Consider the following 11001-nt stretch of genomic DNA (forward strand, 5'->3'; position numbering starts at 1 on the left):
TAGTAGGGAGGGGGAGGAATTGGCCAAGGGGAGAAAAAATTACCGAGAGTCATGTTAAAATAAATTCTTAAGTAGGGAGGGGGGAAATGGCCGAAGGGAGAAAAAATGGCTGAGAGTCATGTTGAAATGCATTCTTAAGTAGCGGGGGGGGGGCAATTAACCAAGTGGAGAAAAAATGGCCGAGAGTCATTTTGCAATACATTCTTAAGAAGGGATGGGGGAAAGATTGGCCGAGGGGAGAACACATGGCCGAGAGTCATGGTGAAATTAATTCTTTAAGTAGGGGGGGGGAGGATTTGGCCAAGGGGGAAAGAGTGGCCTGGGCCATTTTTTCCCTGGTGAAAAAACGGCCTAGGGCCATCTTTCCCCGGGGAATAAAATGGCCTATACCAATTTTTCCCCGGAGAAAAACTGGCCGGGGGAAAAATGGACCGCTACACCGGCCTCGCTCGGAGATAGCAATACACATCGGTTAACTTTAATGCTTTAATTTAAATAAACAAAAAATATTATTTTTTCAAAGCAAACTAATGAAAAAACAACAATAACGTTTCACAATAAAGTCTAAAACAACTATGAAAAAAGAACATCCATAGCAAGTCAGACATATATTTTAAACTAGAATCCCGAAATATAAAAACTACTCAGGATTGTACTCCATAGGATCCCCGAACACAACATACTAAACGTATTCAATGGGAACCCTGAACACTCCTATTTGTTTCTTGTGTTCGGGGATCCCATTGAGTACAATCCTACGTAGTTTTTATATTTTGGGATCCTAATTTTAAAATTGTGTTGTCTTATTTAAATAGCTTCGTATTCTTGTAACATAATTAGCATTTGCGAATCGTTCATGATTAAAACAATTATCCGTTTATTCTAATTGCAAGATTTTTATTTGGAGTTATTTGTTCTGAATTTTAAAATGTTCAGTTGTGAATTACACTGGCTACTTATAAAAGTCGCATAATTTAATGGAATATTCGATGCATGCAAGTGACTGTTTCTTGAGTATAATTGATCAATTGCTGTTTATAGATAACTATAGTATTAAAAATTTCAAATGTATTTCAAAATACTTACAAGTTATGCTTATATGATTAATTTTATTCGCAATACAGACATGTGTATGTATGCAATTGTTAATGACATTATAGATAGTTTAAACTTCTTACTTAATGAAGTCAACGCTTTTACAAGTAATTGTTTGTGTTGATTACAAAATACTGTTAATGGTTTTGGTCAGTTATTGACAATCAACATGCTTATTTCTGCTAGATCTTCTTCATAAATTTTCTTGTTTATTCTCTGTTACATTTTGGTGTTTGCAAATGCTTATCACATTTCTTAGTTGTACAATTCAATTATTGAGGACAGAGGTGAAGCAGGTCTTCTGGTGTGGCTGTTTGTACTGAAACCACTTCAACACTGTATAAATCACATTTTACCCATCCATCTGGAAACGCAAAAAAATATAACTCGATTTCGAAAATGATTGAGATTTGTGAAGAAAAAACAACATGGCGTCCAGGTATTGGGTCAGTTTTTCATTTGTGAAACCTTTTGAATACTACTTGCTCAGAATAGTGAAGTTCCTTGGTGTCTCACGTTTACTCCTGCTATGAAATGAGTAAAGGATATTTATACTTGAATTCAAATATGTTTCAAAGATATTTTCTCAGCTAGCCTAAGAATCTGATGGACTATCTTTAGTGTGTTGGTTTCGTAAATATTTCAGGGCTCAACCTATGACCGTCGTCCGGGGTTTGCTTCTTCTCGGAATTCACATGATTATTTTTGCCTGTCAAATTTACTTGATAAACGTGAATATTTTGTTAGTAACATACTATTGGAAGGAGGTCACACTAATTTAGATTGCAAAGTACATAAACCATGATCATTACCAAAAAAAAAAAAGAATTCACTGAGTTCCCAATAACAACTATTCTGATATTCACCACAAACGCACATTATACATAACTATTTTGGATTGATGAATGCTTTTAAGTCATGACGAACGCATTTCTTGTAGTGTTTGTTAACGGTTTGGTTTATTTTAAGACGCAATTCTTCAGCTTAATTCAACAAAAAGGCATACATTTGACAATCCTGTCCTCATTATACTGAAATTCTTTTTTGACGAATTATTTTTTATTGGTATGTCGTCGTTGTTTAAATGTGACAGTTATTTCACAATAATCTTAATGGCAAGTGCACACGTGAAGAAGCGCCACTGTGTGGATTCATTTTGCGTCCGGAGAATCACACACCTGATACAACTACTATGGTGCACTTTTGATTAAAAAATATGCATGTTGATTTATAAATGAATTGTAATTGGTTTATGCATAAAGAAATGTATCTAATTTTCAAGTTGTTTCATCTTCACTCAATTTAAGTATGATTTGGTGTTCATTCGTGCATGATAATTGCATATTACGTAACTACTCATGTAATAAGTTGTGATGACTAACACATGTATGTATATGTTTTTGTAATAAATATACAAACTTAAAAGTTCATCAGTCCTATGCTCTGTAAAGTGCTAAAACACACAATTAATAATTGTCTTTGTCGACTCTTTAAAGAGCATACGACTAATGATTTTACTTTCAAACAGTGTCTCAGATATGTTTTAAAATAGTAGTTTTTACCCAATGAGTTCGAAAAATAGGGTGTGTAATTTCTTAAATAGGTTACGATACGTAACATTTGCATACCTAATAATAACTGCTGCTTTATTTTTTCCGATGGTATTTCATTTTCAGCAAGGATTTAATTTGTTTTAAATAAAAAAGATCTCGTGCTCACTAACAAGTCCACCATAGTTTTCTTTTTCATTACAATATATGCTCATATTAACATTTTTACTCAAAAATATATTTGAAGTACTTAAATTGTCCTTTAATATATTGTGTATTTCAAGCGACGATGTTAGGTGCTCCTTCTGCAGACCAATCTTTAAAAAAAAATTAAACTTGGTGAGATCTCTTTTCTGTTCCCTCAATTTTAACCGTTTCTTATCAGACCTATGGCTCTTTCGACTTTGACATGTGTGTTTTTCACCCACGGACACAGTTTTTGGATGTTAACTCGCTATTTCCAACTGCTGCGTGCTAAGTTTCTTACAAAATGGAGGACAAGACTTACTCGGCAGATATAGGCTCTCGCCTACATGGTTGGAAAAGGATTATGAGGCGAAGCAATTACGGACCGAACCAATCACGGACGTGTTTTAACATTTCTCAGACAGTTTTTTATTATGCATCGTCGTAAAATCTGAGAGCACAGAGACTTTACATATACACGCAAACTGAGCGCCGGATTATGTCAGATGGACAAGGTATGGATGTTGTCGTTAAAAATATTGTCAGAAGCTTTATCTGCTTTGAAATCTAGTCCGAATAGCGATTTAATAATTTTTATTTGATCCACAATCATCAAAGTGCTTGCTTAAAGCTTTCGACGAAATTAAAGCGTCGCCGCAGTACAATAATTTTCAAAGAGAAAATACCGAAAATGTATGTGGCAAATAGGTCAGCATTTATTCTATTGCACATAATAAATAAATAAGTCTTCTTTTATTCTATTGCATGTATTAAACAGTTCATTTTTATTTTGTCTAATCCATCTATCAATTAGGTCAGTTTATTATTATTTTATTGAATATATCAAGTAGGTCAGTTAATTATTATAGTATATGTATCATTTATTGTCAATTGTATCCGTATAGACTATAAACTTACGTCTGCTCAAATTGCAATATTAATATTTTTATTTAATAATATGATTACTTTTATCTATTGTTGAATTCATGTTAAAATGATTATGTTATACATTATTCTATTGATAATTTTAAAACATAGTATTTGTAATATTTATTATTTGTTTTGTCATTAGATTTATATATTTATAATGTACATATATTATACTCCTATTGTATAGGCTATATTATATGTTATCATCTTATTACTTGCGCTATGTTTTTTATGTAATGAAATACATGTTCAGATATTTGTGTTTATTATTTATTTACTGTTTTAAATAAAACGCAAAACTCGAGAATGTCTAACCGCCTTGGCAAAATAATGGATGTTTCTTCATTACTATTATTGCGCAGGAAAGATAAACATTATGCCGTCATAAAAATAAATATTATTCGATATATTAATGTAACAACCCTGCATTACATACATTTAAATTCAGCTGTTTCTATTTAAATATCCACAGCGTCAACAAGAAACCGTTATTTTGCAGTGTCAGTCATTGAATGAAGTTTTCCGACATTTGATTACCAAAGATCGATTCTTACTGCAGCGAGATATATTTTTCCGCCAGATTGGACAAGTCGGTCACGCAGTTTTTTTTACAAACGAAATCCAGAATCACCAATGAAATAACGCGAGTTTGAGTATGACTGTTACCCAATATTTACTAAAATCGCTTATTGGCTACTAAATTCTTGTTAATAGTTTGAATACTAGTAAATAGATTTCCTTACGTCATTAAATTACATTGTGTACATTAAAGATATTTTACCTACTAATTCAGACTCCAAATCGCCAACCAAGAACAATACATCCAGATATATTGACAAATTATGGTGCAAACACTAAACAGCGATTTGTTTAGCCAATACAACATTAGCATTTAAAGACAAACACTATAATAACACCTGTTTTATACAAATACAGGCTGTGCAACAAGCTGTTAAAAATATTCTTATGCAAAACAGTGTTTGAATGCCATTTTATGCAAAATTGTTAAGGCTTTCTTATGAAAATATGCATTGTTTCTTACCAGATTCCATTGAATCCACGCTGTCTCCAGCTCCCTGAAAGTAACAATAAATAAATAAAACATAATTATCACTTATAAATTAATATCAAGGACAGACATCTTGTGTTTACCACCAATTTCGAATCTGAATTTCGACACATCATCTAACATCGGCGTGGGAAATTTTTCGTCCATATTTGACTTTGAAAATTTTAGGTAAAACACTGAACACAAATTGCTGGGGTAAACATGATAACTGAAGAAAGTCATTCAATTATGACAACATAAAAGTGTACAGCAGTAGCAAAATGTCCTCGTTTTCTCTAAAGCCTTGATCGGAATAAACGTCTGTCATTTTTTTCAGATTTTTAAATCGTAGAAAAAGGCCACACGGACTGAGTCAAAAACTTTCAGAAATGCGCATGCGTATTACGCCACTGAACCGAATATAGCCGATAAACATCCGTCGATCGCCGTAATCAATCGGACTGTTCCGGCCACCGCATGATGTTCCTTAAGGCAGCAGAGTGCATACCGTGGATTTATTATCCATTTCTATCTCTTACCAAATAATACCTCATACATATGATGATATGTTTCAGTTTTATGTGTTTGGGCCTACGTATATGTTAAGCGTCGAAGTCATATGCCAGGCATTAAACGAAAAATCCGTCAAAAAGAACAAGACTTGCAAAATAGCCCTTTGCTGAAGAAGATCGTATGAAATAACTGGTGTGGCATACGCGAAAGCTATATCAATCACAACCCGATTGGAAACGTGATGACCTTTACAAGTTGTGGCATGGTAGAATTCGTAAAAGCAGATCGATGTCTTTTGCCTATTTGACGAGAACATTCCCACCCAATTAAATCGCTCATTTCATAAACGATTGCTTTGAGCATGTCAAAGTTAATGCATGCACGAAAACATCGGCTTCTAGCCGTTCTAATAGATACATTTGCATTTGCCAAAACAGATGGAGCCAATGTCAATGGGCTTCCTTTAAGAATAGGAGGTGGCACCAATGCACATTTATGGCTTTTTTAAAGTGACATACATTGAAAGTTGACAATTTCAGCACATTTGAGTCGCGTGCGTTTTTACTTAGAAAAAAGTAGTTTTCTTATAATGTCTTGATGGATTTAAACGTTCGTCTTTGAAAGATAAGAACATTTAACATGTATAATACAAAAAGTTATCAGAAAAAGACCGAGCTATCTTCAATTTTTTGGAGTTATAGTGGGGAAAAACAACATATATTATGAGCCTTATTAAGATTTGTTGACCATGGCCTTTTAGTAAGTAAAGCATTTGGATTAAAGGACATACATTTACTATCGTTCCAAGAAGAAGTATTATCTTATATTTGTTTCGTGAATTATTATACAGTATAGAAAATTGATGAATTAATCTGATAATGTTGAGAATTTAGTGATTGGTTTTATTGAGTATTACACATTTTTGGTATATGTCGCACAATATGTTTTATTCATGTTGGTGACTTCTAAATTGAGTTGATATATATATATATATATATATATATATATATATATATATATATATATATATATATATATATATATATATATATTATATATATCTCTCTAAATTTGTTTATGTTCTGTAAAGATTTGGCCCTTCGTATGTACATAAAAAAGTTTATATAACAAATAACATTATCTTTGATATGTACGGTATGTGATGATGTCATTGCGACACGACTTTTAATTGATACATTCTGTATTGGCGCTACCTCCTATCATTAGCGCCATCTCTTTAGCATTGACTCGATCTCTTTTGGAAAAATGCCAAATTATATATTACGTCGGCAAGAAGCAAATATTTTTGTGCATGCAGCATCTAATATATGTTGTACGTAATCGTTTGATGTCGTTAGCGATTGAATAGGGTGGAAACTTTTCTCGTCACACAGGAAAAACTAATCGAAATGCTTTTTAAAACTCCACCATGCCACAACTTATAAAGGTTCTCACGTTTTTAAATGGGTTAAAAATGTATGGTTTTGTACATCTGTGTAAGAATTAGTCTTCGCTGAATCGCACTACATTACCCGATTGTAAAACTAATGCGATATATGCTGAAAAAAAACCCATATAAAACCTAATCACCATGTAAAGTTATCCATGAAGTTTCAAAACATCCGGGTCTGAGCGCCAGCTCGTAAGTTGCATTTGCTCATTTATTAATGCATCTCAAAAAGGGGTGGCGGCCGTGATTAACGGCCGTGTTGATCGGCTCGGTTAATTCAGGCTCAGTCGGTCCCAATTTCAGGGGCATGCGGCAAATGTACAACGCTTTGTGACCCAAATTTTAATTTGAATTTATCGTTTTTAATACATTGGTCAATACTCTTTATAACTATGAGATATTGTTTATCACTGTATTGTATTATTGTTATTAAAGTTTATTCCATTTGTCATCAATATTTCTTTTGTCAGTTGCTTCAGGTAAGTCGTCGTGGAAATAATGATTTAGAATGCTAGAGACGGCTTTAAAGTAAAACAAACTACATAGTCATTTCGTTTGTATTTCTTTATGACATATTACCGTTGTGCTATAAATTATATTTGTTTATAATTGCGTTTTTTTATATTTCAATTACATTCCGACAAGTTTTTTGTATATACACGGAATTGCAAACAACAGAAAAACAAATGATTGTTATGGTCTAGCCTAGTCTAACAACTGCTGAGAAAACCTTAATTATATATCAACCTAAACTTGCACATACAATGAACACTTGTAAACAATCAAGCAATTGCGTATAAAGTATTCAATAACTTTTTTTAAATATTGATAATCCATCTACAGGATTTATACCGAGGATAAATGGAAATCAGTAGATCATTCTGCAAATAAGGATTATGTCGAACAAGTATTGTAAATGTTCAAAACATTCAAAACTTCGGACGAAAACAGTGACAAATCAGCCGTTGGCAACCATTATGAAACCCGTTAATATTTCTCACATACGCCCCACCAGCTACTTGCGTACGATATACCCCCTGTCTATAGAAGTTCTATTCATTTCTGTGGTAATGTCTAAACCATTTATTTTCAAAAGTGATATATCTATATCTAGATATTTTTCAACCAAAAGTACGATATACGTTGCCTAAATCTAAATGCAAGCATTGTCAGCAATTTTACATAATTTACTAACTGTACACTACTCTGGACTTCATTTCTACCCAACTATAACAAACAATCGCCATATATAATGGCCATTTATTTTTCGAAGCAATTTTGTCATATTCAGAGCTTCAATAATTTAATGACATCTGTTTCATAAATGGTGTTCATAAAATTATCAGAAACGAACAAAAATAAGATATGCAATCAGCAAGTTACATCTGCGGTATCAACCAAACATTCTTTAAGGAGATTTCTCAATAATTAATAACGATCCGGAAGCATGACACGCATTAAATATTTGTTTAGAAACAAAACCATAATATGTTTATTAGATCAGCGAAATACCAATGCGTATAAAATATAATATTATGTGAATGCGATTCGTTATATTGTAAGTTTAGACGACTGGAAAACAACACGGACTACCCTCTAACCAATACGTTCATAAAAGCTGTTGATTATATTTTAAAGTTGTAATGAACATTATTACACTGTATTATTGTATAACTATTATTTTGAAGATAAGTTTGCTCTACACTGCACGACACCTGTTTTTTTGTTGGGAGATAAAAACCCATGGCCTGTTAAATACTAAATAGAAAGCACATAGAAATATTGTTTGATTTCTTATGGACTCATATTCAACTAAGCATTTTAAACTTAAAGACTTACAAGAATATGGCAACATTTTAAATATAATGAATACATATAAATGCTAAAATTGTTCATTATCAATTAACACCTTGTAATAAATGACGAATGGTTGCGACGAAGTATTCGTACGGAGTGTATGCCTTCAGAGTATGGTACTACCGCAACAGCGTCTTTGGTTCTTACAGCCACAGCAGTGTGACCTTTACGGTGGCATCAGTGCGTTCATTTCATGTGCACTAACCATGCTTGTTTTCTAGTTATGAAACACACTTATTTCATCATTATGAAAACCATACCTAAACAATTACAACGCGACTACAAGAAATAGCGACACTGTTGCCTTTTGTGAAACGACGTACATGTTATCTCCGCTAACAAGTTAAAATATCTGTGTAAGAATCTTAGTTTTTAATCAATTTTGAAATGAAGCTACGGTATGCCCGGTTACATAAAATTTTGCCACCTAATGTATAGGTTTGTCTATCATTCGAGTCACATGCTCAAGTTGCATGTAAACTGATGCCCTGGGACGACACGCACATGTTTATATAATGCAAATTGCCAGTTTATTAACCACATAGCCGTTTGTGTGTGTGTTGAAATGGAATTGTATCGTATGAATTCCATAATTTGACGGATTTAGTAAACCATAAACACCAAATAACCGAAACAACGAATTGGCCTGTAAGAGCGACAAGGCGATTTTCAGCCAAGTTTTAACTGACGTATTTAAGCTCGATTGCATAGAAAGCATGAGGCTTAATTGAAACGCTATCGAGTGCGTTCCCTGGGACTATGACCAGTTCTTTGGTCCCGCGTGTTTTATGTAGTGGCGGATGTAGTGACATGTGAAGACTGATAAGTGTGTTTTTAGTATAGTTAACTGCTAAGATACTTAACAGTATATTTTTCATATAGTGTTCATACAATCTGTTTACTTGCCAGTGTTTATCCAAGCGTTCTTTGAAACTACATATATGAATGTATTCAGGGGTTTCGCATCCGCATGTCGGAGTCAACATTTCCATACATTTATGACTATGTAGGAGAATTGGCTCAGTGGAAATGAAAGCGCAAATCTTGGTTTTTCAAGTTTGAAGGAGTGTCGTCTTGTAATGAATTTTCAAAACAAATTCAATATGACAATCGTCAAGACCCTCCACCAGGTAAAATGTCTGAATCACATCCCCTCGAAGTCTTCTAAGTGCTATAAATAACTAATCGATTTTTAAATTTAAATAGTGTTTTAATGACAAAGTAGCCAATCTCAACGAATAACTTACTTTCGATAACTTTATTTTCCCCCCATTTTAGTTGTTCGCTTGCGAACACTAAGGTTAGTAGTATGCGTTGCAAGTTGGTCTTCTCTTAACTACACTAAGAACGATAACCACCGCATCTGCCTGTTTATACTTCACCACTCACTGCAGCCAGTTAGTGAGTGTATGTAATCAATAGTGTTTAACAGCTTGTGCGACGTCATTCGCCAGTCTGCCATTGAAATCTTTACATATTGGCTTCTTTTAGGGAAAACGGGGCTTAATACTGTCAAATAAGTGGTATTCCAGATTAGCCTTTGTACACTGATAAGCCTGTGCAATGCGCACAAGCTGATCAAGGACGACACTTTTTGATTTTTTGGTGTTTTTCGTTTAAAGAGAGTCTCTGGTACTGGGATGACAATTAATGCATATCCATGAAGCCCTGTTTTCCCAAATGAAGCTTATATTATCGTCTATTAATGATTTGAAAAACAAAAAGATAAAAGTAATAATAACTTCAAAGTAAACTCGCTGACAAGGCAAATAAACAAAATCACTTTTAAATCAAATAAACAACCAATGAGTTCTAATTTTTTACCTTGTGGCATTTTTTAGTAAACATCTAAAAAGGACATTTTCACAGTTTGTCATTATATGCGTAATATAGATAATGTAAACCTTGGATCTTAAAAGCTCCATTAAAAAAAATCGAAAATAACATTAAAGAAACAAAAAAGTAACCCTAAACTGGGCTCGAACCACTAACCCTTGGAATAAAAGTCTATCGTTTAGACCACTCGGCCATTCGTGATCATACAATCAGAGATGTATTTTATACTTTATATAAGCAATCCTCGTAGTATGAAAAAAAAAACAACGAAAACAACATAACTCTCCAAATTATAAAATCTTTTAATTTTGTCAATTTACCAAATCGTGAAAAGGTTCCTTTAAGGTCAATTGAATGAGTTCAATACACTGTCAGATGATCTTACATCATGAAACACAGGTTTAGAAGTTGCCTGTTAGCCAGGGGCCTGTATATTTAAGCCCAGTAAATTCAATTTCAAAAGTTGGTTACAGTTGGACTAAAATTAGGGCAACTAGCTTTTTCAAAGCTTGAACATCTCAATTCAATTAAACAAA

Source organism: Dreissena polymorpha, chromosome 9 (assembly GCF_020536995.1).
Source record: "Dreissena polymorpha isolate Duluth1 chromosome 9, UMN_Dpol_1.0, whole genome shotgun sequence".
Classification (NCBI taxonomy): domain Eukaryota; kingdom Metazoa; phylum Mollusca; class Bivalvia; order Myida; family Dreissenidae; genus Dreissena; species Dreissena polymorpha.